The following is a 24933-nucleotide window of genomic DNA, read 5'->3' on the forward strand; positions in this document are numbered from 1 at the left end:
GCTAAGTCTTCTTTCCTTCCACAGAGGGAATGAACACTTGATAATGTCAGAGCATTGGCTAAATAATCATTTTTGATCTGTTAATTAAAAAGGAAATCCCATCGTATATTTCAGACCTGAGAGTGGAGCAACACTGATGGAGGTTTTCCTCCCAACAATCATTTTTGTTAGTCAGACAAAAGCAGGGAGGGAGGAGGGATCAAAGCCATTTTCTCTGCACAGATTGTGAATAATGACATTGACCTGGGTGAAATTATGTGAATCATTTGAATATCTTGCACTTGAGCTCAAAGCATAATTAGCAGCGCTCCCCATTACTTTATAACAGTCACCAAGGTATTTGTCACTGTTTCTGCAGGAATTCTCAGAGCTGATCTCCACACATCACTAGATGTGATAGAGACTGGAGATCTGAATATTCAAAATAATACATTTGAAAAAGACCCTGAAGTTATGGATCTTAATATTTTACTGGACAGCTTTAGTTCGGGTTTAAACAGTGGTCATGTTTCAGTGATCTAATGACGTATACTTCTGTTTTTGATGTCAATACAATCCTACCAAAGACTAAAAGAGAATTTATGGTTCAAAAGTGTTTTGTTCTGCTGTTTAAAGGACATGGTCGAAATCTTCAGCAGTGCTTTGTCATCTCCTTTGAATTCTGCTGCTCCACAGAACTCGACTGTCAGAATTCCCCCATGGTTAAACAATCACATATTTTGTTATATTGCTGGATGTATCATTTGAATCTTTGAAAACCATGAGGTATATATATATTGTGGTTCCAACCAAAAACATCCATCTCAGCCTAGTTTTATTTCTCCTCTCTCATGCTTCTCTCTGGAGCTCTGGCAAGAACAGATCAGTCAGTCAATCAGAAGAGAGGCTCGCATCGCTGAGGCTAGTTTCAGTGCAAATAGACTCCTTTCTCAAAGAAAACAATGTCCTGGAGGACTTTCAGTCAGGCTTTAGAACATGAAACTGCTCTAACTAAAATAATCAGCAACCACAGACTAGACCTGATTTATTTCCTGGAAGACCCAAGCACGTTTCACATGATTGACCAGGATATCCGAAGCAATCATCATGCACTTTCTAAATGTGCTAAACAGGTTCAAAACAAGCAATTTGGATGGAGCAATAGTTTCTTTATCTTTAATGAGGAAAAATTGCAATCATATTTATTGGCCCTAAAATAAAAGAGAGATGTTAAATAATCTGGAGAAATTACCATTTAGCATTTACAAATAGAAATGCTACTGATTCAAGACTTTATTAATAGTGGACTATTAGACACACATTTCTCCTGGCCTCATCTTTGGTGGCCCAACTTCAGCTCAGCTATCAACCGGAACCATGAGGTGAAGCACATCACTCCAGGTTAAGCTGCTCTGCACTGACTTCCTGTAACATTGATTTTAACGTCCTTAAATAATGTAATGTTTTCATTTGAGGAATTCAAATGTAGTTTCTTTGATGTGGAGTACTTTTAACTGCATTTCCTTATTCTAATTATTATTACAGTTATTATTGCACATCAAGTACGAACCTTGCTGTGCTCAAAATAAATGAAAAACCTTGTGTATGCCAAAAAAGTTTTCTGGAGAATTCTCTTTTATTTCTACAGTTTTGTATTATGAAAAAAGAAAAGAATCAATTTTCTATGTGCTTATGATATAAAACTGTAGTTTCTCTAAGGTAAAAAAAAAAACAACCTCCTTTTATACTATGTTATGGTGAGGTCCGTTTTGTATGAGAGCACAAAGGTCGTCAACATGTTGCCAGCGTGCACACCAGTGAGTGTTGCAGTCAGCTCCTGCCCACACAGGTCAGCAAAGTGTGTAGAACCAACTCCAAGGTCAATTACTGAGGTTTACCACTCCTCTGAGAAAACGGATATGTGGAGGTGGTCACTGCTGTTTGGATGTAGTATTATTAAGAAGTAGCTGGCAAATGAGATGGGAGAAAGAGAAAATATATTCTGCTTATATAGAGGGAAATGAAGGTGTTCGGTATGCATAGAAGAGAGGGTTACCTAGTAATTTAAGATGGGGGATACTCTGATAAGGTAAATCATTTCTGAAGGTGTTTGTAGTCCAGCAACAAGCGCTTCTAAATCTCTCTCTATATAAGTTTTCAATATTAAAGCACTATGCATATAGTTTGTTGATTGGAGGAGCATGGAAAGCTCTGTGGTGAATCCTGTTTATTGAAATGACAATTCTACATGAACAGGGGATTTGCATTTACATTAAACACAAGGTCACAGAAATCATCAGAGTAGGTAAAGTATACGTCTATTTACTAACTTTTCAATATGAACAACAATAAGTTCCAAGGTTATTAATTACACATGGCAACATATACAGGCTACCTTGAGGATAATTCCGGCAGAGTCACAGGCATTGAGCCATATACAACCCATTGGACGATTCATAACTACATGTAAACTCTCATGACAAGCAATTAATGGGCACAAGATGAGGACATGTTTGTGCCAAGTTTATTACAAGAGTAACTATTGTCTTTTTGAGCCATATGAGCCTAAAACCAGCTGCGGGTATCAGCATCATCATTATTACCATGTGACGTCAGATACCTCACCAAAGAGAAGTAGTTCCAGCCTTTGCATTAGAGGTTAGTGTGATTTCTTTTCAATAATTGAGTGTATTATGTTGGTGCATAAAGATTAAAATGCCCCTTAATAGGAAATATTATCCTCCCCTGCTATAAGGCTCCAGGATGTCTTTAAAGATTAAATATCTTATATATATATTTATATATTTTGCCCTCAAAACATATTCCAAATAAAGCACCCCCCCCCCCCCCCCCACATACAGGACATGACTCACACATGCTTGAATCTGACATTTTCAATTCTGATTTAGTCCACAGTCTTGTGACGTCCTCCATACACTGTGTGAGCCGTGACGACCCCAGTTTGATGATTTCCTTCAACTTTTGTAATGGGGGGAGTTCACTGGAGGAAGAGGAAGGTCACTGATTTGCTTCAAAGCAAATAGAACCTGAAGTGACATATCTGGTGCAAAGAAAGCAATTATACTTCCCACAACACATACAGTATCTGTGCGTGAGCCTCGAGAGCATTCGGAGTTGTTTGTTAAAAAACTGGAGCATTAATAAGAATTGAACATTAAGACTTGATATATGATTGTGGCCATTATTGTCTGGATTCTCCAGCAAGACAAAGATGGTATTTCATCCTGTTTGCTGTATTAGTGCCTCTCATTAAGAACATTAAATATGGAAGCAAGCACGATAAAGAGCAGAGGCACAGAAGAAGACATGACATTATGATTGTTTCAAATGGATACTGACAATAATCCCGTTTTTGAGATTAATGACAAGGCTCTAATTCTGCAGAAATCTGCATGTGGCTGCACACGAAAACATCCTTTCTTTCTCACTTATTCTCCAGTGTTCATGAGTCTGTCGCACAGAGCAAAAAATAACTGTTCTCAGCAGACATGTTGTGTCCTGGCTGACACAGCATGTCTGCAAATCACCACACAATCCACATGCCACCAAGAGTTAACACATCTCCAAGACACCATTACGGGGAGAAGACAGGAGCACGGGGCTCACGCACACCAAGGTGCTGCAGGGTCCATATATCTGTCACTGGTCGCATCTGCTCCTCACAAGCACGACCCAGATGGTTGCTCACTTGATGGCTTGTTTTTGGGCCTCTGAGGAGCTGCATTGTTCACACTGACCAGAGGCCTCTTTTATACCTGTTGTGTACACACACAGCAAACAGGAGTGCACTGTAGAGAAAGTCTGACCCATGCATACGGAGCATCATGGAGGCAGAAGAAAATAGTAACGCAGATGTTGAGGTGGTGAATCAAACCTAAATGTGAGTTGCATTATCATGTGAAAGCTAATTTATTGATATTTCAACCTGTCACTGCCCACATGCTTCCATGCATCCTGTACATTAGTGTAGTAAAAGCAATACATCCACTAGAGAGCAGCACAGAGTCGAGAGATTCTCAGTGGAGGTCGTGACTAAAGCAGCTGCTACACAAGCAGAGTAACGTCATGTAGATACGTTTTCCCTCCTCAAAAAGTTCCAACATTAAAATATCTTCCTTGTGTCCTGTGGTCGTCTTACTTGAACTTTATATATAACTATACATAACTAGCATTGGGTATAAATGAGCCTTAATGCCTGTCATGTGATTATTGGCTACGGACTACACACAGATCCCGTTAGACCAGCAGATCTACCTGTGCTTGTGCTAGTGAGCTCATCAAATTCTGCTTAATATTTCATTGTCGTCTTTCCATCATACTCCCCCACCCCAGGTGCACAGTGGAGACGGAAGGACAGACACTCGTCAGCGCAGATAATAATGGTAGAAATGTCCAGCATGCCTTTCTCCAATATCTTTAACAGGAACATGCTCAGGCTTCTTCAATTCAACTTTAACTAGGCTTCCTAATAATCTTCAGTGGGTGAAGAAACCCCTTCTGGATTGTTGCTACGATTCACCATAAATAATCAGCAGGCTCATTTCCATGGATCAAGTGCTACTTTGCATCGGACATTTATTATTCAATTCGGCCAAGTAAAGAGTGGAATACGAGGCTGATCCACAAACGCACATTTCCGCAGGTGTGCCTTTGCATGGTTTAATAAACCTGATTATTTTTTGCCGTACATCACTGGCTTTTGAGAACACATAGGCACTTTTGCTATGGATCCTGCACAGTGTTTTAGGAATGAGGCCCCAGTAAAGCTTTTCAAGAATGGTTCTGCTGCTTAAATCAGTAGACGGTAATGAGCACGAAGTAGAGTGTGTTAGAGTTACAACAAAATCCATGAGAAACTCAGGAGTATATTTTATATCATGATTGTGCTCTGACTGCTAACTTCATGCTATTCTAGTCTATGGTTCTGTACAGTAACTATCAATTAAAGGGTCCAGCAGCAGTATCCAACAGTCATTCTAATTAGAAGAAATACACTCAGTGCAAAGTGAAACATGGGCAATAGGCTACAAAAGGTTAGAAAGACTGGCCAGGGAATTATGCTAATATCATGACTTGGATTAAATGTCACACAATAACAATAACCTTCAGCAAATATCTTGTTACGTTTTGACAAGAGGGGGCTCATAGCGTGGAGCGAGGACATAGACTCTGGCCTTTTAATTTGATTGAGAGTGATGGTGGGAGTATGAGAGGAGGCCAGAGCGCAGACTCACCCTGGACTCAGAGGTGCCCTGTCGTGGTCACCCAAATTAATGTCAAGTTGATTTTGCAACAGGGCAGCAGGGTGGTGCAGTGCTCTGTTCACAGCCTTAAAGCATGAAGGCCCTGGGTAAGGCCGGGGTCTGTCTGTGCAGAGTTGCTCTCCCTGTGCCTACACAAGTTTCTTTCTGGCTACTTTGGCTTCATACCACAGTCCAACCACATGCTGGTTAGTAAATTGGTGACTCTGAATTGCCCAAGGTGGATGTGGGCAGGAAAAGTTGTTTGTCTCGGTGTCAAACTTATAATGGAGTGACCAACGTGTCCAGGGTGTACCCCATCTCTCTCCTAATGTCATCTGGGATTGATTCTGGATTCTTACTGCAGACATTAGATTGGAAAGAAGACAATGTTTGAATTAGTTTAGTCCAGCCAAACAGGAATGGTAGTTCGGCTCTCTCTTGGTTCTTTATATTTGCAGAGAAGAGTTAAACCTACTGTTGTAACTCGGCAAAGATTGGCAAAGCCATGGGTAAAGCAGATTTGACGATTAAAGAAAATGAAATGTCCAGGTATTTCTTAGTTTAAAGGTTGTTGGAAGTATTTTTGGATAATTGAAGTACACAAGTTAACAGAAAACATTGCATCGGTCTTGTTGTTTTTAATTTCACAATCTTAGCCTCCAAAATCATTTTGTGTACAAGCTCTGCTCTCTCTCTGTTGAGACCACACTAACACAAGATATATTCGCAGACTCCTGCCAGCTCGTCCCTTATTTATGCGCACACATGTCCAGCAACTGCATCCCCAACCACTCGATGTCACTGGTCACTTCAGCAGATGCTCAAAACAGTTTAATAATACAATAATATGGATCCAGCCAGTTTTTACTCTGCATCAAAGCTCAGCCTGGTTTAGTTATTCTCTCCGATCATGTAGGTCAGGCCTCGTGCAAAAATCATTCACCCTCGTTTCTGGTCCATCTGAAATCAGGGCTAATATAAGAGGAGTGAAGAAGCCATAGTGAAAATAAATGGGAACTTATAATTTGGTTGCTTGCCTTGAACTGTTAATGAGAACAAAGTCAGTTTTACCAAGCAGATAGCAGTAACCCACAATCTGTGAGGACTTTCCTTTGACAACCAGCCTGTTTTACATTATTCATCCCTTCAGAGGGTATGTGTGCGCCCAATAACCTATTTTAACTCCCACAGTTTGAGTCCTGGATGTCTTGTTTCTTGTTTTTCCATTCAGTATTCATATCAAAACCCTTTACCCTCCCAGTGGACACTGCAGTGCAAGTAAAAAGCCATTTGTGCCTTGTGTCTGACTCTCCTCAAACTGGTGACACAAATTCACATGCCCAGATGGAGTGGGATGTCTTTGCTTTCCCTCAACATTATTGCGTTGCAGGTAAAACAATATGCTCACCATTATGGCGCATGTGTGCAGGATATGCAGCTCAACAAATCACCATATTGTATGTATTTGTACACTTAGGTGCATTTAATTGGTTGTGCAGCTGCACAGTTTCATTCTGGCAATAAGAACTGAAAATTGCCTTATTCTTACCTGTTTTGTTTTCAATGGGATTCTGCATTAAAATCCTGAACATTTCAGGACTTTCAGGAAAAACGCTGTCCTCTCTTTTCAACATTTAGCTTCATTCGTTTTGCAGTTTTGGGGGATTTACACTTTAAGAATGCATTTCATCTAAATTCAACTTGATGTTTCTCGTGTATTTTCTTTTGAAGTTATGCAACAGCTTTGAGCGTAAAATCTTGAGTTTATCTTGACTTGTAATGAGAGAGAGAAAGAGAACAATTGTATAACCTGTTCTTCCTCTCTTCCCAGTGCTGCCTCTCTTTCACGCCATCCCTCTGTGCTGCAGATACTAAACCCTTCCTGTCACTCTGAAACCTGCCTTTCCACACCTGTCCGCCAGCTGTCACTACCAAGCTCCCTGCGTTCCCTCACGTCACCTGACCCTCGCAGCAAAGACAACAGCGCTCTGTCATTTGTAAAGGATGGCATACACTGCTGTCACTTTGCTTTACAGCCTTTTTTATCCTGACATGACTGCCTCTTCACCACCGGCCTTCCTGCCAGGGCCATTTTTTTGTTTGTTTCCTCAGATGACTTTTCAAGATCTGGGATTCGCTGTCTTAAAAATAAATAAATCCACACTTTAATCTAAATAAAGCCGGATGTGTTATTTTGAGGGTTCAGCAACAATCAGAACAAAAATGACACCTGTAGACACAACCTACCTCAGAATATCCGGTGTTCACAAACCGTCTAACTGCTGCAGAGTCTTTTTCTTGGAACTTATTTCTGAGTCTTTGATATACATTTGTATCCCTACATGTTGAAAGCCTATTGTAGTCAATCAGCTGACTGTAGATTGAATTTGCTCATAACAGTGTGCGGTGTAAAATATCCTGCTGGGACATTTCCCACTGAGTGATAAGTGGGAAACATATAATGTAAAAATGTTTGCAGATATGGAAATCAAACTACTGAGGTCACACGTTTATTCATGTGAGCCACACAAGAGAAGAGACTGGTGTTGTGTGTCATCTTGTCGCTGCCACACTGTATACCCTTTATGTCTATTTTTAGATGCAGTATTGTCCACTAACAAGGTTTTCAGCTGTGCAGCTTCAAACCAACCTTCTGTAAATCTGTCAACCGCTGTTGTCCCGACAGTGAAACACGCACACTCCACTCCTCTGACTCCCTTTGCTTCTGCGAAACACATCGGAAACACAACCAGAAGCGTTTCATCGGCTGATGCACGCTCAAAGATTTTGAAGAGCTGCATCTCTGGCACAGAACACCACAGACAATCATAGACGTGACATTTCTGAGTGGAGAGTCTCACCCCCCCCCCCCCACACACACCATTGAAACCCCACATCAACACCCAAGAAGGCCCCCCTGTGGCTCTGTGTTGTCTTACACTCAGCGGGTATAGATGCCTCGCCGCTGACAAAAGATGGCCCCTTCCCCACTTGTTCGATGGTTATTTCATTTAAAGTGTCAATCCGAGACTACACACACACTGGTCGGAGTCAGAGAGGGGCTTGTCACGGTGTTCTTTGAAGCATCAGAGGATGTAATTTACAGAACGGAGGTTGTCAGAGGCCAAGAGTAGAAGGGAATACTGATGTCAAAGTGACCCCACAAGCTGAGATCTTGCGGTTTGATCTGAGGAGAACAGAAATGCAAATGATCAAACAGGCCTTTAATTGTGTCGCCGTTGAAAAAAAGTCACGAGAGGTTGTGCTCTACAGTTTTTACAATCTTAAAACCAAATGGATGAACTCTCATCTGATTACAGGGGAATGCAAGGACACACTTTGAAGGAGCCTTTAAAGCGGGACAGCGAAGCCGTGGCCTTTAACCGCTGCCTCCGAAGGATGCGGCCCCTGAATTGAGACACAGCTCATATGTTTGATGCTACCGGTGACAAGCAGGTGCACGAGCGCGCGTCGGTTGGAAATCCAGCGGCAGTGAATGTTTGAGTCGCTGCTGCCAGATGAGATACTGGAATAATCCTGAGCAGGAATCACAACAACAGCTTAAGTTGAGTGACAGCGCGATAAAGGCATTTATCAATTTACAGAACAAGAACTTATCTCTGAATGTTCGGGCACCTTTGAACCACATTACATTATAAGCTCTCAAGCATTAAAACTTACAGAGGCAGAGGCCCAGGACTACCTGCTGGGCCGACACAGGTTTGATACCACACAATGAGACATCCATTTTTATCTTTTTGTTTAACATATCGCCACTAATCTGAATTACCTGCGTTTTATTGAGGAGCACGTACTGTACCACAGTGAACTCCCACTGCGAAATGTTCTAAACTGCTTTTGTTGAGGAGATTGATGCTGTTGTATGTAATATCTCTGCTCCTGTTTCTGTTTGCACTTCTCTTTGCTGCACTCTAGATGTTCAAACCCTCTTCCAGCTAGTTTCACCACAGCAGAACGTGTACAGTTTAATTTGTGGTGCACAGAGCCACTGTCATTTGCATAAACCATATACAAGGCTGTAAAGCGTAGCTCGGCCCTGGTTTAACCCCATATTTTATAATGCTAGGTCACAACCTTTAGCCATAAATCACTGATTTATGAAGAGCCTTAGTTTAGATGTTGCTTTTTATCACATATGAAACATTTTCCAATTCAGATGTTCAACAAATTCAAAATCTGTGTATTGTTATGAATGAAATATAATCATTTTAAATGCTGGTTATCCTCCCTGCGCTACCTGGTAACCTCCTCCTGTTCCAGCTGAAGTGCAACGGCAAAACCTTCCAATTTCATTTTTTAATTTTCATTCTTTTAAAATGAGAAACTCAGTCAGGCAACTCGCACGGAGAGGAGATGACTGCGTGACCTTGTCTGACCCTGTCACTCCCAACTAAGATGCGGCGAATCTCGGCACAGCAGGTTTGCGGAGAGTGACGGCAACATCTCCCCCCCCCCCAGAGGAATGCAGACATGGAGCCTGCAGGTGGATGGGGGGGGGGGCATCTGAAATGTAGCAGTAAGGTAACGCTGAAGCTAAAGTTCACGACATCATAAGACAATGCTGGATGTCGATGAGTACTGTGTGTCACGTGAGAGTACAAGTAAAATCCCATAAAAGCAAAAGATTAAACTATAGTATTACTTATTATGAAACAGCACAGTAGATGTTAGACAGATTGTCCTCCCTCCTCTCTGCACTGGCCGTCCTGCGGTTTGTCTCTTTCTGTGAGCATCTTCCTACACCTGCTCCTGCCGGGGTTCATCCTCATCCGTCTGTGTTTGTTTCACCTCAGGTGCCTTTTGTGTCTGAATTATATGGAAATCAAAAGTGAACGCAGTTTTTAAAAGTCTCCGAGCCAAATTCTGAACGTGCACAACAAAATACAATTTGAATGACATTGCACTATTATTATTATCATTATTATTTTTAATGTACTTTATATTAACTGCAAACTCCAGATGAAGTATTTTGGTCAAATGCCTGTTTCCTTTGGGTACTCTGGTTTTACTCCCACACTCAAAAGACAAGCACTTTGGGATAAGGTTGATTGGAGACTTTAACATTGTGTGAATTGTCTCTGTAAGTCAGTGTGATTCACTGGCGAAGTGTCCAGAGGCTCCCTGCGACCCTGAAAGGATTAACGGTATAGAAAATAGATGCAGTATTTTGGTTTAGCTACACATTGTAAACTTTTGTGTACTTCACCTTGACAGAGTCACATTAGGTGAGCTAATAAACTGCTTTAAAATAAGAAGACGCAGCGGTGCAAAACTTTAACTCTGGGCTCATCTCCTCCAACGAGATATGATTAGAATGCTTGTATCAGATCCCAGGATAAACATTATTTGAATCCTAAGCAGTCAGCTCATTGTTGAGAACAGTATTTGATGTGCAGAGGGCGTCGCTGCAGGATCACAGCAGTTGTCAAAAACTCCAAACATCTTGACAAACAGGTTGCAGTCACAGGGAGGGTGGCGATAAATGGAAAGTCATATCTTCTGCCTTTGAAGAATGCTAACGTTTAACTTACAATGCAGTCGTTCATTTTAATTTGTCTGCATCAGATAAGGAGTTTTTGCTTTTTCAGTTTATGTGACACCAAAAGCGTATTTCGCTGCGTGGCTAAAATATGAGAACACACCTGGGAGGCAGGGTTTACTTTAATGCGAGAGGTTAATCGTAATAATATGAGACAATGAGCAGCTTCCTGGTGTTTTTTGGTAACAACTGTGCACTGTTGAGTTAAAACCCTAAACATGAGAAATCAATGACGATGCAAAATGCCATGGCTCCAACCCCAGATCAGGATCAGCACCAAGATGTAATGGAACCCATAACTGCAGGTTTTGTGAAAACTTTTTGCTTTCAGGACCCTTGTTGTTCGATTAACTTCTGTTCTGTTTAAAGCCTGTAAATAATATTCTAAGAGAGCAGACCTGGTAGCTGTAGGGGTGAGACGCCCCTTTTGTTTTTGCACATCTTTTCTCCTGTCTATGTTAGGGAGGCGGGTAAGATCCCACTATTTTCTTTTTGTTATTTTTGGAAATAGGTAAGTTACTTGAGATTATAGATTGTTCTGTTTGTTGTTTTGGCTGTGCTCTTCCTGACGCCTTTTCTATCTTTATAAAATAAATCACTTTTGTTTGGACTGCAAATTTGCCGTGGCACATGGTCATCCTCGAGAGTGGGGAAAGTGGTGAGCCAAACTTTATGTTATGCTCAGGTTTATCTTAAACCGGGCGTAACGTTCTTCCTCACACTGCACCCTTCTACCAAGTTTCAATAAATTCAGCACAGTAGTTTTTCTTAGCGTAATCCATCCAATAAACAGGGAAACGGCAATGAAAACATAACCTTGTTTGTTGGAGGTAATTAAAAAGATGTTCTTTGATAAACTCAGTTTAAGATTAAAGTCGAAACGGCATGTTCTGTTGAATAAACTGTATTAAAAATTACATTCATAAACAAAATTAATAAAGTTTGAGAAAAAGATCTCAGCTGCAGAAACAGCAAAATCTTGTGCACCAGACATTTCTGAGGGGATTCTCAGACCAAGGCGATGAACTTAATAACGGCTGTAACTGTGGTTTAAGACCCCACCAATGAAATGAGCATAATGAGGATAATAACTGCAAGAGAGTTAGTGAGTGATGGCCGAAACAACAAAAACAAGACCCGGGGTTATTAAAAAAATAAAAAAACCTCCAAAGAAAAGCAGCACATTTAATTAGATACAGTTTGTCCCAAGGCAATCAATTACTTGTGGTGATTTAGAGTCGTTAATGTCTTTCAATCTCCAGGTTTTTTTGTTTTTGCAAAGCCATAATTACATCACAAATCTAATTAGGAGGAGCAGCATTATGGCGTGTGTGGTGATGGCCCGAGTTTTCTTCCAGCACGAGTTTCTTCCTCCAATTGTGCCAAAGCCGAGTCACTGGAGAATCTAAAATGCCTTTCTATGTTTCTGCTGTTTGTTTGTCCCCTTCTGACCAGTGTGTGCTGGGATACTGTCCATGCTTCACCATCGCCCCCGAGTTGGAATATGTAACAAAATGCATGAATTATTAATAATTGTAAGAATGGTTGACCATTCCTGCGATTGCATGAAATCTTAAATATCGCCAGGATTTTTTTTTGCTGCAATACTGTAATTAAATCCCTCTGTTAAAGACATAACGTACGATGACATGTTGCCACTTTACTTTAGGCATTCCTGTGTAAATATAGGAGATTCTGCAAAGAAGGCGAAGGAGGATCTTCTGCTTCCGAGTCCCGCAGCTTCCCCGGGGGAAGATATTGCCAAAGCGGATGGAGAAACAATGATTGTTGAAGCATGCGCAAGCACTGCTGCACGGCCATGCTCATGCACGTAGATTGGATTTAGAATATATGCTGCAGCTAAATCAGACAATACGAGGTTAAGATCAAGGTCCTGACGTGGAAGAAATGCTCAACAGGCCACTCAGACTTGGTGGAAGAAGTGAAAAGGGCTGTTACTCCGGCTGAACTCCTGTATGGCTGCGTGACACTACCCGATGTGTTGCACTCCGCATCGACTTTGATCTACAGACACGTCTCATGTTTTCGATGTGCTGGGCAAACAGAGCTTCGTAGATTCTCATTTCACCATTTTCTCTCCAGGAAACACTGGCACAGAACCAGGCTCTCATGAGATAAACAGCCTAAGATCTGTTCTGCGATGGATGCGCGTCCATTAACCGTGTTTACGGCATCTACTTTTAATGCGGGCAAGCTGTGATGAAAGATAAAATAAAAGTAATAAAGTCATTCCCTGTTTTTATTTATTTATTTCCCCTCTCATTTGTAATTCATCTCCAGCGCTGTAGTGACTCTTTCCTACTTTGCTAAGCCCTCTCTCGCCCTGGGTCAGTAAACACTGGCACATCTCATCATTAAAGTGGAACAAATACAATGTACAGTAAAGTATGACATCCATCACAACTTATAATATCACTTCTCCTTTTAGTTACAGGCGGCTTCTGGTTTTGCTTATTAAAAATGCTGAAAAATTGATGCAAATGTTACAAAACAGCAGTTTATTATCTAGATTACAGATTGACAGACGAGCCTGTGAAGCCAAATTGCCGCAAAATTAACTAAATGTTCCATCCAAGCCGAACAGGTGTGTGGGAAACATTTTGCTTTGCTTGGCAATGGCCTTTGTTCAATTTAATTAGCATGATTTAAATATAACGCCAGTGCTTTGAAGCAGCTTAATATCCCCTGTGTATGACTGCCAGGTTTTTTTTAAGTCCCACATTTATTGGTTGTAGCCCAGTTTGTGAGAGAACATGCAAAAAAAACACACATTCCACCTTTTAACAATATTGCATTGTGTGTGTGTTGTGTAGTCTAAACAAGTAGCAAATGTCACCTGCTGAACTGGCAGGATCCCATATCATTTATCTGTCGTTTGATTTATGGATCTACGACAACGCCGCGCCACCGTTCGTCTCTTTTATCAAAAGCACATCACACTTCCCTCAGGCTTGAGCATCTGCAGGTGCTCAAACCTCCAACAACTTACTCATCTACAAACTGAGATCACGGGCTGGATGGAGCCTTCTCTCTGCCTGACGCTCGCTCCAAAATGTCAGCCTGCTTTATTCTTTCATTCGGCCTGGATGACGTGATGTGTTGCTCCTGTCGCTGCCGATGATGACTATACAAAAGATACAGTTTTCATGGAATCAATCAGTGGTTATGACTTCCTGTGGCATCAGAGTGTAGGGAGGGTGACATTTGTGGTGCCAGACGTGTTAATTAGAATTTTATGTCGAGTGAAATTAAAAGAATCTGCATGTCTTTGGACTGTGGGAGGAAGCCGAAGTATCCGGAGTAAACCCAGAGAGACACGGGAAGAACATGCAAACTTCACACAGACAGATCCCTGTCGAACTGGGATTCGACCCGGGAACCTTCTTGGTGGGAGGCGACAACACAATATTTTACAGAGGCTTTCAAAGCCAGTTTGTACGTGGCACGTGGTACATGGTATCTGTCGACATAAAACATCAAACTGCTTAAAGCGAAACCAAACCAAATAAAGAATACAATGTGCAGAAGCCCATTTACTGTTAATCATTCTGCAATTCTTTTTATTCCTGTTTTAGCCAACAGCAAAGTTCCAAATTTGCTACTTTTTGCTTTTATGCAGGAAATGTACTATTTTTTCTGCCAGAGATAACTGGATGATGAACAAGGGAAAGTGCTTCACATGCTGCTGTTCCGGCCTGCAGGAAACCCTCATCAGGACTAACGGAAACTCGTGGAGGCACAGGGAATGCCTCTTGTGACACTGTAGAGTTGCCTGCTGCAAAAAAACTTTTAAGATACAACCAGTGACTTTACAGAGAGAATTACAGAGTGACTTTGTGTTGGAGCCTTAAAAAAAAATATGTCACATACACACACATGGAAATATGCAGCAGCGTGGTGAATTGCAGGGTATCAAAAAAAGGAGGAGCAGGAGATTGAACCACTGACCGAAACATACCCGACCCTATTCCGAGATCGGAGTACATCCAGCTTGTTTGGAATGTTACGGCTGTCCCTTTCCTTTTCCCTCTGTCTTACAACCACGAAAACACAAGCAGGCGTCCGTCTGTGTGACTTACACAAATCAAACAAACACCACGGCTGCCAACTCAGTGAGGAGAAGATCACCAGGAGGCGGAACATTAAAAAAAGGTGTCATTTGAGGGCAGCGCCGCCGCGCATGGATACCCACAGCAGGAATACATACAGCATTGTGTTAATTAGTGGAGACATATGTTTGGAATTGACATTGAACGAGCAAAAAACACACATTGACATTTTTTGACTATTGCTATCTATTGCAGGAATGTTGGAAAATAGACGATGTTTCAGAGCTCCTCCTAAATATCTCAGAGACGGGTTTCAGATGAGCTCATGACTCGAGCTCCCCATGATTCGAATCAGGCGAAAAGAAGACTTAGTTTAATCTCCACAGTGAGAAGACAGAAGTACTGCAGCTTGAAGTTACTGCACACGGTACAGCATAGGCCACACCTGTCTGGTCTCAGCAGGTAGAGATCCTCACTGACGCATGTCAATCATCTTGATGAACGATCCGTCTCGAGATGACGTGTCGCCTGCAGCTGAAATATGTAACTGCCATCTGTCGAGCCAACATAGGCGTATGCATATAAGCAGTTTGCAAAACGAGTAATAAGCAGCACTGTGGTTCAGCTGCAGTCTAACGTGGTTTCTGATCTGCTGCACAGCCTCACTGTTGTTTTGCTTAAATGTCTCCGCAATTCACAGTTACAGCTTGATTTGGTGCAATCAGCTCAAAGAAAATGTCCAAAAGCTTCACAGACATCAGTGAAAACACATTAGATGCAAGTCAGTGATTTAGAGCCATGGGAAAATTGCATGTGTTGCATGATTTTTTTTTGCATTTCTGCATGTTTAGAGCCAAACTTAACCCTGTTTTAGCATCATTACACTGTAAAGGCCTTTATGTTAAGTCATGTTTATTCTTCACTTGTTAATTTTATTCTTGGGTGGTTTTTCTTGCATCACTGACCAAACAAATGTGTGAGCATGAGGCAGCATTTACTAAACAGAGCTATAAACAGAATAGCTCGACTCTGAAAGTAATTATTATGTGACTATGAAATTTTGGTGCAGATCGGGATTTTCTTGATTTCTCAGAAAAAGTACAGAATCTAGTGAATTTAATGTGGTTTCAAAAGGGGCCCATTACTTGCAGCTGAAGTGATATTAAAACTGATATTTAAACGGATATTAAATTTGATTAAAATTAATTAAAACAAGTTGTTAAAATCAGCCAATGTAGAAAATGCACTGAATAGAAGGATCTGAACAAACAGACTGACAAACAACATTTTTTTTTTACAACACACTGTGAAAGAGAAATGGAAGCGCAAAATGTGTAAAAGTAAAACATCCATCTCGGGCATATCTCCATTTCTGCTGAGCCTCTTTGACGCTTCAACATGGAAATGATGCATGGTGGTGTATCACAAACACATTATTGGAGATGGTTTATCATTATACGAGCACGCAGGCTCAGTGTGTATGCAGATGTGCAGTATACAGCACATAAACACTTATCTGTTTACGCCATACAGACACAGATGTGCGTAAAGACAAAAAGCATTGATTGTTATATATTATTATTATCGTCTCTGCACAGGGAATCTTCGAGGTGCCCTCAGCTGTTGGTTGAGTCATGCAGAGGGAGCCTTTAAGAGATGAGATTACAGTCACAGAGATGCTACTTGAATGTTGAAAGATGAATCTGTCAAGTCGCCCTGAGCATTTTCACAGTGTAATCAGACATCACAAAATGCATTATATCACTTCAACAGAAATGGGCTCAGCTATTGTGTGGTAGTAACTTGATTGATGAGTGTTGTATTATTTGTGAAAAGTGAACAGCATCTCCTGTCTGTGGCGAGATGGTTTGTGACTGACACCTTGTCACACTCTGGGTATGTTGATTAAAATCAACCTACAGCGAATGAATTCAGGCGATTGAATGAAGTAAATACACATTTGGTCCGAACTGACCTCCGATCTTTTAATCTCTTTAACCATATAAAATAATTGTGCTATAAAAATGTGTTACTACGGGTGTGAAGGGAGAAGCTGTTTAAAATGTTGCAGGAACTAAAGAACAGAGGTAAAAATGTAATTGTGGTGAATCAAGGCTCAGTTGTGCTCCTCCAACACCTTAGTAATTAAGTTTGTTAAACCACATAAATCAGGCAGTAGCTAAATCCAATCATTATGGAGAGAAACGTAACACCAGCTAAGCTAGTCGAGCTGAGCGGAGTAACTGCCGTCTCTCAGCATCTGACTCCAGAGCTGTTCACACGATTTGATGAGGTTAAAATACCTTTAATTCACACATTTAAATGTATTGGATTAAAGATTATTGGTCCAAACGGATAAGAAAGCTTCAGAGGAGACGAGCTTGTTTGTAGATACTGTGTCATTTAGATTTTCTAATCAAGGATTGCAGTATGGATTTAGTTTTATGTAAACTGAATTTATGACAAAACCTCAAAATGAATCAAATAAAAAAATCTGAGGTTCAAACTAAGAATGGTGGAAACAAATATTTGGCTATTGTTGGATATTCATCAATTATGCACATGACTGTACCCTAATCCAAATACATACAAGTTGAACACAGGCACTGACTGTGTTTAATAAAAGATAGTGTTGTGTTAACTTGTGACAGTTCGGAGTATGAGCCAGCTGTATGTATAATGTACACTCAGCCTGGAGGGAGGACCATGTGGACAAGTGTGATAAGACAAGAGAATCAGGAATTCATCGCTTCAAACACCTTCCACAATCTGTCTTATTTGTACGATACTGAGATGCGCATTTCAGCGGTGCAGCATAATATGCAAATAGTATTCAAGGCGGAGGAAACGATTACCCTTTCAGCTTTATGTAGCGATGGAGATTATCATAGGGCATCAGAGTGTCAGGATAGGTGGCGAAGGGCTACAGGGAGGTTTGTGCTTCACCTCCCACCGCTGACAGAATGAATACTTTAAAGATTGTACTAATCAGTACCAACTGGTTACTGTACTGTGTAACCTTTTCAAATCGGTCTCGTAGATCGCCTCTGCCAGCCACTGCGACACGGCAACAGTGGCGTCATTTTAATCTTATGGGGCAACTGCAACAGTCCATTGAATGTCAACTGTAAGTGGTTGTATTTCATCAATAAGAGGCTCAAGTTGTTATTCAGCCATAATAGTTTTTCCCCAGTAAAATCCAAACTCGTCGGTCCAGCTCTCACTCACATTTCCACCTTCATCTTCCTACAACAAGAATGAGACTCTTGCCCCATAAGATTACACTGTGGCACTGCTGCAGCGTCATGGCTGCCGGTGGAGGTGAGCTTCTGGAGCGACTCCAAAAGTACCATCCATTTTCACACCCACGTTTACAAACCTATGGCCCAGTTTGAAAAATACCAAAGTTCCCTTTAACGGGAAGGACAAGTTCTACAGTTATTTGGGAAACTGACACATGACAGAAACACTGACATGATGCCTGCAGCGTCTGCTTTGTCTCAGGAAACTCCAACTTCCAGGTTGACAGGATCCCGATGACAACGTCGTATTGATCTGATATTGTGTCTGCGTTCTCTTCTCTCTTTTATCTGCTGGCATAAGTCTTTTAAGGTCAGACACAAAAATGTACTCAGTAAGGTGATTAATATCTGCAGAGAAGAAAACCTGGTGTTGCACAGGAAACGCTGCAGGATCTTAGAATCAAACAGTTACACAAGAAAGCCGTCGGATTGTTCCAATTCTTTACATCCACTGTTTTAGTTTCCACCATCTGGCAACGTGCTCAGACTTCAACAAGATGAAACCAATAGATTCAAACACACGTTTTCACCCTCTGTTATCTCAGTCAACTGTTGCAGGGAAATGAATTTAAACACAGATGATTTAACGCATTGGTTTTATATATTTTGCATTATGGTGTTAGTGCTGTATTTAAATGTGTTTTATGTGCACTGCTGCACAGCCAATTGCCCCGATGGGGACAAATAAAGCTATTGATTGATTGATTGATTGATTGACTGATGACCTAAATATTTGTCTGAAATACATTCTTGAGAAACTGAACCTGCACAATGCTGGAGAACAGCTAGAGCAATATTAATTTACAAAAGAAAGAAAGAATATGTAAGAATAACTAACAATACCTGCAGCAGCATGTGCAGCAACAACACTTTATTACAACAGTAATTTTTCTATATGTTTTAAGTTCTTTTTGAAATGGTCACTTTACAGGGTGAGAGGGCAGTGACTCGTGCTTCTACAGCCAATAAACCCTGCACGTCCCTGGGTGAAGCCACTGAAGACGGAGGGGTCAGGCCTTCCAGGAAAGTCACAAAGGTGGTTAGTGTGATGTGCTCTGTTGCCTTGATTAATTCAGCACTTGATAGCACGGGGTATCCACTGCATAGCAAATGGTTAACACACAGGGAAAGGCTTAGAGACCCACATTAATTCTCTTTTAGTCTTTGTATGTGCGAGAGCCTGTCGCCCACCAGCTGTGTCTCTCAAATGCGTCGAGGTATTTTCAATCGAAAAGTGAGAAACCGAAGCAGGATGAAAAGCAAGTTTGTTCACATACAAACAAATTAAAGAGCTACAATATATAATACAGCTTAAAACATAAAACCACATTTTGAACATTTACTGTATGCCAAAATGCTCAAACACATTATTTTCTTGTAGTAACTATACTGGCATTGTAAAGACTAGCCTGCCTGTTTGGAATGGGCTGTTTTCCAGGCCTGACGTGATGCTTCAAAAGTCACAGCATGTCCAAATCTCACCAGATTCGACATTGTCCTTCCTTTAGCCCTCAACAATACACATGCCAAGTGTGACGCCGATAAGATGAACAGTTCCAGATATGCAAACCAGAGACTTTTCTGGAATTAATCGATCAACATCCAATTAAAACACATATCCAGCCTGCATGAGGTGCTCAACTTCACAAATATAAGATTAAAAAACAATTTGACAATTAAATAAGAGGTAAATAAAGGGACAATGTAAAAACTTCTGTAAAACGGCTGTTTAGTGACAAAGATGTCGCAGGGCTTTTTCAGTCTGGTCATTTGATTTTTACAACGTTTGTGGAAACACAAACCGTGTGCATGAATTGTTTATGAACCCTGAGCAGTGATAAAGTACATCGAGAAACTCTGGACAGAGACCAAGGGATGAAAGTGGCCTTTTTGCAAGTTTCTCTCCATGAATGAGCAGCAGAACAGCTGAAGCAGCAACACAAGCAGCACAATCGAGTCCACACTCATTCAGCGAGCTTCGACCGTTCACTGAAAAGAAGCAGAGAGAAAAAATAACACAGCTCGTGGCTCCACACCCAGATTCAGGTCCACAGATCCACTGTTAAATGACTTTTCGCTGATTTTACACTTTTCCCTCGCTAAAGTCAATCGTGACATAATTACGAGCATGCACCATGACTGAGAGCGCTGTAAAATCTGTTTTGTCATACCCCTTCGGCTCGTTCGATTCCTGAAGTGGAAGAGAACAACTGCAGAGACATCTTATTCAGTCGGTCAGAGCAATTCATCAAAGCTAAACAGAAGCCACCAATCACATTGTTCAAAGTTGCATCTTAGCTCAAAGCTTCATATTTACGCACGGCAGCACCGCGTTATGGAGCTGAGATAGTTTGTTTATAATCTCATAAGGTTTTCCAATACTGAAAGTGGAGATGCTGGGGAGTGTCCTCATGTCAATCATTAAAAAAACGAAAACTTGAAATTGAGCAACTAGATATGATTTTCGAACAAACTAAACAAAAAATATTGAATGGCATTAAAAAACTTTGCTTCAACTAACTTTAGTAAGTTTCTTCTGATGGAAGAAAAACACCAACTTTTAACTTTGAATAAGAGTGTGTCCCAGTTTGAGGTTGGTCACGCGTATGCAAACACGCGATGTCCGATTGATAATTACCTGTTACCTAGTGCAGGATGTGAGGCACAGAGAAATCAGTGGTGTGGTCTGTAGTTGTTGTTGGACGAGCAGTTTTTTTTGGGGGGGTTGCATAAAAATGTGAAGAACAGAAGGAAGACGCTGGTTTTCATGTGCGACATCAAAAAGCACCGGCTGATTCAACGCCATCAATATCAGGGTCTCCTCCATCTTGGCTCACTGTATGAAGGATGTACACGTCAAAACACTATGCGCAGCGCTCTGTGTTTTGGTGTAATTTGTTGAGGTTTGTTGACCTTAACTGAAAATGTGTTTGCTGAACTCAAAATTAGAAGTTATGATAGATTAGTTGGCATAACTTTTCTTTTTTTTAATATACAAGTTCGAGTTGGCCACAAAATTGAATTTTAGATGTTTTCCTAACTTTTTCTTTTGAAGCTTCATTTTAGATTTTTTAAGATATTTATTTTTTTGAAATATTTACTTTGAAAAACATCAAATACAAAGAAAACAAGCTGAGTTGTATTATTGAACAAATCAGGAGCACCTTTAATCAGACCCTGTTTTATTCTTTAAATGCACCCTATTAAAAAGGTGGGTTACCTTGAGTGGTAATATAAAGTGCACATTATAGTGCAATGTGAGAACAGGACAGAGTGGATGCTCCTCTCCTCAGATAAACCCCCCGGAAACAAGACAGACACCATTAGCAGAACAAACACGCCTTCTATGTTAGACGTGTGTGTTTTAATTAAATGTCTCCTGTGCAGTTGCCTTCAGTCTGAAGGAGAGCTCTTGATCAGAATCTGCCTCTGATTGGTGACATTTTCCTGGTGGACACGCTGACATTTTATGTGGTGGTGAAAGTGATGTGATGAAAATGCACCGTTTTATGGTCTGTAATTTATCAGAAAGGCAGGTATTGAAACTAATAAACCACTTGGGTTCGGAGTCACACATGAGCTGTTCTGATAATCTGTCATTTGTCTCTTACAACTTCCAAACAAATGCACCATCCCCGTCTATGGACACACACACACACACACACACACACACACACGATGAAATTTAGATGTGAGCATCCTATTTAAGGAGCCACTTTTGGCTTATGTGCTGCTCTCTATACCTGCTGAAGCTGCACTTCTGAAAACACTGCACATAAGCAAATAAGAGGGATTCTGCTCTGCTCAGCCGGTGAGATGACAACATTATCCCTGTCAAGGGTCATAGGTCCCTGCCTACACATGCGTAAGTAAATTAAACACCCCATTAAAGTCCAGTTAGTGGTGAAAGAGACAATATGTAGAGACAAAAGTGTCTAAAGCTTATTGTACCCAATTACTGACCAATGCATCCAGAAAACATAAAAGCAAAATGGAGCTTCATTCTGAAACAGCTTTAGAGATTGAAAAGTTTCTTGGAACATTCCCAACAAAGTGCCATGCAGCAAACGTACAGTAGAGTAGCAGGAGATCGACTGTGCTGTGGAGGTCTGATGCTGAGGTGGGTGGCAAACCTCCCATCAACTCCAACAGGTAAATGGATGTGTTTGTGGCTGCAGCAGTAAAGGTTTGTCACAGTCAGAACAGTGAATACCTGTTATTGCTCGTAGCCAGTCGGCCGATACAGCCACAGTGTAGCGCTGAGATGAAGGATGTCGATGTGTGTATTTAAACTGGCTGGAACGTCGTTATAGTTTTTAATATAAAGGGTTGCATGTTTAGTATTTCGTTGTTATAGCTGTGAGCCCGAGCGCTGATTGTTCCCTTGGACATGCAGTGATTTGTTTGCGTCTTGCAGCCGGGAACAGTTACTGCTCTGTGGCGTTGGTTAGTATGCAGGAGGGGAGGTCCACTTCATTTTTCTGCCTTTAAATGGCATCAAATAGTCTGTGATAGGTTATTATCAGAACTGCACAAGTAGTCAGTTTCTCACACTGCCCTGCAAAATACTTGAATAAATGAAATGGTATTTCAGTACTGTCGCTTGTTGTCTGTTGATAACGATGATGCAAATGTTGGACGATCTGCTGCTTAATGACAACTCAGTGAGAGGCTTTATTTTTTTATTCCAACCAAATGCGCGGAGGGAAAAGTTGGTCCGGGGGAAGATCTGTTTTGAGACAGAGTAGCCGTTTGCCCTTGTGTGTCACATTATAGCGTGTTATCACGTCAAGGATAATTGGAAGCGTGGGAGGGAATACCAAGCGGGGATACTGAGGACAAAATGATGGCAAAGGAAAACAGTGGAAGCCAAGAACAATATCCAGGCAGTGTAATCCCAGTATGAAGTATGACGTGATGTCTCTGTGAAGACAATACATTTTTCAGTTTAATAAATGTATCTTGTCAGTACAAAAGTACATCCATACATTTATTATCTTTTCCGCCTGTAGTTAAGAGTTGCAAAGGGGCTGGAGCCAACCCAAGCTGACTTTGAGTTAGAGCCGGCAAACACCCTGGTCCGGTCCGCAAGGGCTCATCCGACCAACACACGGAGGAAAAACAGCCCTTTACTCGTACGGTGCATGAATATAGTGCCACCAACTCAAGCATGCGAGAGAAAGGTATTCAAACTTCACGCAGGGATGCGAATCAAGAACATTCCTGCAGGGAGGTGACAGTTCTAACTGCTTTTGCACTGCGAGGCACAAAAGCATTTCATTCTCTGTGAAATCAACAAAGATGTTGAAAAACATCTCAGACTCTTAAAGTGAATGATCCGGATCTGCATCAAAACTAAATCTTTTTCACCGTGTCTTTCTACCAAGTTTCATGGTCATCTGTCACGTACTTTTGCCATAATCGTGGCGCAGATTAAAACATAACCTCTTTGGTGGAGGGAGATAGTGAATCGTTACACATCCTATTGACCATTTTAGGCTTTAAAATAAGACAAAGCAAATTTGTTAAGCTCTCTAAAGTCACACTACACTTTACGTCACTATAGTTTTTCTTGTGATTGTTTAACTGACAAAATATCAAGTTAGATTGCTGTTAAATCCTCATCCTCTTCTGTCTCCTTCATCACTTTATTCTTTGGTACAATGAAACTGCGGCTGGGAGACAGGTTTGAATTACCGAGACAAATAAGGTCATGAAAGACGTTGCGTTCCTTGTGTCTTGTTATTGAGAGGATGAACTTATAAAGTGCTGACAGGACGTTTAATATTTTAAACTACCACTGCTCATTGTGTTGTCTTTTTCCAACAAGCTGAACATAATTAATGTATTTGCATGTGTTATAAATACAGTTACACCCTGCCTGTGTAGGTAGCCACGCAGCACAGTTACACACAGCTTATTATTAAAAAGATGAGAACAGGCTATTCAAATATTGCGCTACCCCTGTGAAATTGTATCCAATCCCCAGAAAACACCGTCTTATATAACCACTTTGGATGAATCCCAAAAGGGAGCAACTGCTAGCAGCTTGTTATAATTGCTCAACAAGAACACAGCAAGTTCATAACGAGCCTAAATATGTCTTGCTCACTTAAAACCTACTGGAGGCCAAAAAATCCGAGGCATCATGCAGGAAGGGAGGGAAAGCAATGTTGGAGGACACGGTCCAAACCATAGACTGTGTTTTAATGTGCACACTCCGGCAGGATGACACTGCAGCAGATTGGTAGAGAATTAAAACAACAGTGGAGATGCAGGAGCCACCTGGTTCTGGACCGTTTCAAATTAACACACAGTGAAGCCTTGTTCAATGATCATGTAGCTCGGTTGTGCTTCTCCTCCAGGACTGTGACTCTGCCCACACAGTGTCTCCGTTCATATGTGCAGAGTTTGAACACCACACGTGAATACACAGCGTTATGGTTCGGAGAAAAAAAAAAAGGATCTACCGTTTCACAACATCAACCCCTCACATATCCACTGTCACTGGAGTTCAGTGCAGCCCGGCGAGATTGTAGCATGATGGCTAAATTCTCCGGGAGCATCTGAGGCAACGAGACAATGGCAGTGCAACACTATTTTTAAGATCATCTTTACTGTGCTGTTATGAAATGCAGAGTCGTCTTCGCGCCCAGCCTTTGCGTTGTCGTTACGATGTGGCAACACTGCCCCCTGCTGGTTGTGTTTATGCACAGCATATCATCTGCAATGCACTGTTACAACCAGGGTAATTGCTC

The sequence above is a fragment of the Paralichthys olivaceus genome, chromosome 21, assembly GCF_024713975.1.
Source record: "Paralichthys olivaceus isolate ysfri-2021 chromosome 21, ASM2471397v2, whole genome shotgun sequence".
NCBI lineage: Eukaryota > Metazoa > Chordata > Actinopteri > Pleuronectiformes > Paralichthyidae > Paralichthys > Paralichthys olivaceus.